The 4,641-nt window shown below is 40.5% G+C and overlaps 1 long non-coding RNA gene across 1 annotated transcript; it reads left to right on the top strand.

Annotated features, from left to right (window-relative positions):
- Positions 1–312: 312 nt before the first annotated feature.
- Smim30l1 (small integral membrane protein 30 like 1) lies at positions 313–1,957 on the top strand. The gene is given in 3 exon segments (NR_110645.1): positions 313–336; positions 629–722; positions 1,143–1,957. It is a non-coding gene; the product is annotated as a small integral membrane protein 30 like 1 (long non-coding RNA).
- Positions 1,958–4,641: the final 2,684 nt, after the last annotated feature.

Below are 4,641 nucleotides of genomic sequence, written 5' to 3'. Positions count from 1 at the left end.
GCTCCACTTAGTTACCCTCTCCTGCAGTTATTTCCTCATTTCAGAGTACTAACAAGACATATTTATGCGTCCAGAAATCCTTAACAGGGCAGAAAACACGTGTTGTTGTTTCATTCGTCTTACCACGGATTAACTAAACCTTTTCTTGGACACTCAACCACTCTTTAACAGTAAACCAGAGGGCAAAGTTGAGAAATAACTAGCAGCAGAGCTGCCCCTCAGCCAAGGATCCGAGAGCGCGCTGTGCATGACGGGAGTAGGCAGCGGGGCTTGTGGGAAATGTAGTCTGGCGACACCGCCCTGCTCTCCATTCCTGTAATGGCTGCTTTCAGTCAGGTAAGGCACAAACTCCGCTCCCCGGGATTCCAGGACTGATTCTCCGAGTGCAGTTGCAGAACGCAACAAATTTGCACCCTCCCAGAGCGAAGGAACTCCCGATCTTTATGTCAGATCTCGGGATGAATTTGCTTCTCGGCTTGGTTTCGTTTAGCTATCTGTGTGTGATAACTAACTTTAAATCTAGTAGTCTCTTTTTGAACGAACTGTTAGGGAGTATTTTCTGTACTCGTTACCAATTTCCGTCCTTGCATTTCTTTCCTTATTGACTCTAGCTTCCTCTTTAAAATAGGCTGTGTCACGAGTAACCTCTTAGCCTCAGCATCCGGAAGTTCCAAAGAGAATATTTCACGTTGGATAGAATTTTACATATACCATTGTTTTTGGTAAGTCTTATTAATTCCTTTCAACTTCACAGAGTCACGTGTTGTGTTGTTTGACTTTTGCCAGATTTAGCTGCATTTTCTAGATAGGAGGCATGCTAAGAAAATGTGACTTTTACTTGTTAGGGTATTTTAAGTTTGCAAGTATCTTGTGAATTTTTCCCTCTCTTTTCTAATGCTGTACAGCTGTCCAGTTTCAGTTTGGTCAATGCATATACTGTTGGAATTCCTATCGGAATTGCCGGTTTGAGGGTGTTGTCATGAGATTAACCTAAAATGACTGTCTTTAGTTTTGTCATCTTGAACTGACATCTGAAATGATTCACAAACTCCAGTCTAAAAGACTGTTGTCTATTTATATTGTCATTCAAAAAAGTCAGGCTTTTTTTTAACAGTTTCTTTTGTTCCGTGTTTAATTTCTAGGCAGGTTCAGCCCTCCAGATCCTAACATCATGAATTCAGTTCCAACACAACTGATCTTAGTCCTTACTTCGCTGCTTTTGATCCTGCCTGGCGTTGAAGCAGTCGAAGCTGGAGATGCGATTGCACTCTTATTAGGTGTGGTTCTCAGTGTTACAGGCATCTGTGCTTGCTTGGGGATATATGCAAGAAAGCGAAATGGACAGATATGACTTTGAAGGACTCTTCTGAATTAGACTTCACCCTGACCATTGTGCTGAAAACCCTTGTGCTGTTGAGGCCGAACCCAAGATTTGCTCTCACCTGTCCTCAGAAAGAGGATTACAGTTAGCTGAGGGTTAACACCCTCAGTTAAGAGAATGCTTTCCTGTTCATACTTGTTTCTCCTATGATGGGAGCAGATGGGGTGGGGGGAGAGGCTCTTAACAACAAAGAGTGCAGTAATAATGTGGCCCATAATTTGTATTTGCTGCTTGGGAGGTGGCCAAAGCGAGAGGGCTTAAGTTTGCAAAAGTATTATCTCATACTTTGAAAGTGTTTGTTCAGAATCTAGTAAATCTACATCGTTATTATAATCACTGCCTCTTGCATTCTGGGGGTTCTCTCTTTCATTTGGGGGGTTGGATTGGGTTTTGGATTTGTTTTTTTGTTGTTACTGTTTTCTTTTTAATGCTTCTGTTTTTAACATAGTTGTACTTAGATCTTAATAGCCAAAAATTGAAACTTTTAACTCTGAGGAAAAGTTTAATAAAAATGTATTAAATGTATCTATTACTAAAATGGTGAAAATATTTGTTAAAAAAATAACTATACATTAATTGAGTGCCTTCTCCTTTGTGGGATGTTTTTTTTTCAGATACATAGCCATTATACTGTCAGTTCACCTATTGTTTTGGCCTGCTTGTATCCAGATGCGAGCTAATTATTTCTAATCTGAGTGAAGAGGGGCTGGTTATGTTACCTTCAAGGATCACAATGGGTGCGAAATGGGTATCTATGAGATAGAAGAGACTGCTGTTAGAAAATCCACAAATATGAAAGGAAATGTATTGTCCTTCTTTGATTTATATACCAGCGTTTGTTGTATACCCTCCTTGCCCTAGTAATTCAAAGAGTTCCCATACCAGTAGATTACAGAGGGTTTTAGTTCACATTGTTGGGCCCTGGACAAATATTTTCGTTAGAATTTGTATTTTGAACGTTATAGTTGGAAGAAAAAGTACTCAAATTGTTAGTACACAAGAATTACTTCAGGCCCTTAATTCCTAAGTTGCTGTCCGTATTGCAGAAGAGTAGAGAAAGTGGGACCTGAAGATCCGTGCTTGCAAGTATCTTCACACCTTTATTTGACTCTGGAGATTTGGCCAGCATGAAGTAATCTCAGTGAGTCGATCTATGTTTTCAGTGGAAGTAGATAATCAAGTTGTTCCCCAGAATACACTGTCCAACCTCTCACTCTCCAGGTAACCTTAAAAGCCTTGACTTTTGTCAGGAAGCAGGCTGTGGCCAATGAAATTCAGTATGTAGACCCTTTCACCAAGTGAGCTGATATGGTTTGCCTGTGAGTTCTGGTTAGCAGTAAAAAGCAGTGACGAATGCTTGCATTATAAAGAAATGGAAACTAAGTGGGTTTTACTGGGTTTCGAAGGTATTTTATCTTTTCACCAGAGAAGACACTAACAGTCTCTGTCTGGGTAAATTGGCACTTAATAAAAATCGTTTGCACGTGCTAGGGAAAAAAGGAACCATACAGGTGGCAGGACAGCTGTCAACTTTTGTGCACCAGCTCTTTGGAGCAGATTTAGAGAGGCTGACTTCCCTTCCTTGCAAGTCTCAACTTCTCCTCTGGGATGGGAAAAATCTAATGTAAAGTACGTTGTAAGTCACAGTCACCTCCACGTACTAATTTTAGAATATTCAAAATAATGCTACAGGAAAACAGTCTTTCACTGACAGCGTGTTTCTACAAGTACGCCAAAGAATGTTTGCAAAACCTGTCGTTTCCTATTTTATTCTTAAAAGCAGAGGTAGAGGGATGTGCTTTCTAAAAATAGCTTTGCTGGGCCAAGGCAATGACTGAGTGGATAAAGGTGCTTCCATCCCCCCATGACCTGCCTGAGCTGGCTCCTCATGACCAGCAACCACGTCATGGGAGAAAAAACAGCTCCCACAACTGACAACACCCTGACCGCCATAACTGTTCCCAACCTCTGACATTCACACTAGGTAATTAGTGCTTGATATAGTAAAAAAAACGGGGGGTGGTGGGAACTTAATTTCTTACTGAGACTGTGATATTTTTGCTTAAACACAGAAACCTGGGCTGTGGATATGGCTCCATTGATAACAATGCTTCCTGTACGAGCATGAAGCCCTAACATACATGGGTAAAATCTCAACCTCAGGGGTAGAGACAGGCGTGTCCCTGGGGCTTCCTGCCCAGCCACTAGCCACTGCATTGAGTTCCAGATTCTGGGAGAGGCCCGCCCCCCCAAAATAAGGCTGACTGAGGAAACGGCCCAGTGTTCTGTCCTTCCTGTGCGCACACTCATTTACACACCATACACACACACAAAGCCGTATAGTAACTCTTAATCATCGGCTCCTTTGAGAATCTGATAAATGCTCTTGTTTTTTTTCTTTTTTCCCTAACTTAATATCTGTACACGCTCGCATTTTCTGATTAGTTTCTCAAAATGTGCAGCGCTAAAGCCCAACTAGGAATCGACAATTACAATTTTCTGGTTTGCTTGTTCATTTGTTCTCAAGTTCAAATTCTTTCCAATTGCACAGTTGATTACGTTGCTCGCAGGGAGAACACCTGTAGAGTTGACAGGTGTCCCTCGGGTGCCTGGCATAGTGTCTGATGTTTGATAAGTGTTCTGCTAGTTAGAGGAGCCGAGTTTAATTTTAAAAAGCAGAAGCAATGAAGAATTTAAGGTCTTTGTCAGTATTTTTGATGTCTGCCTCACAGCTTTCAGGACTTGAATTTTACTCTTTAGAAGGTGGAATGCAATATGTCTTGACCTGGGGATCTTTAGTTTATCCTAGATGGGATTTTCTGAGTTCTTAAATTTGGAAGTTTACATTTTCCCTAAAATTTAGGGAAAAAATTTTTCCATTATTTCTTCAAATACTTTCGCAGCTTGGCCATTTCTGCTTCTATGTTAGGACTCCAGTGGCATAAATGTAGATGGTTTATTGTGGACCTAGCAATTTATTAGCCTTTTTTTTCTGTTATTCGGATTGTGTAAAATCTAGTGCTCTAGCACCAGATTCACTAATCCTACAGTTGTATTTTTCACTCCAGTTCTAGGGAATCCATTGTCTTCATCCAGCCTTTAAGATATTATGCAGGAGGTACATAGACATTTGTACAGGCAAAACATGTGAATGTATAAGATAAAAACTTTCAAATAAATATTAAACAAATTAAAAGTAAATGTATGTTCCCCATGATAATGAGTATAAAAGAAGCTCCAAGTTTGATTGACTAGCCTTA

The sequence above is a fragment of the Rattus norvegicus genome, chromosome 4 (assembly GCF_021556685.1).
Source record: "Rattus norvegicus strain SHRSP/BbbUtx chromosome 4, alternate assembly SHRSP_T2T, whole genome shotgun sequence".
In the NCBI taxonomy this organism is placed as follows: domain Eukaryota; kingdom Metazoa; phylum Chordata; class Mammalia; order Rodentia; family Muridae; genus Rattus; species Rattus norvegicus.
The sequence above is the reverse complement of the archived record's forward strand: the minus strand, read 5'-3'. Positions and strand labels throughout refer to the sequence as shown.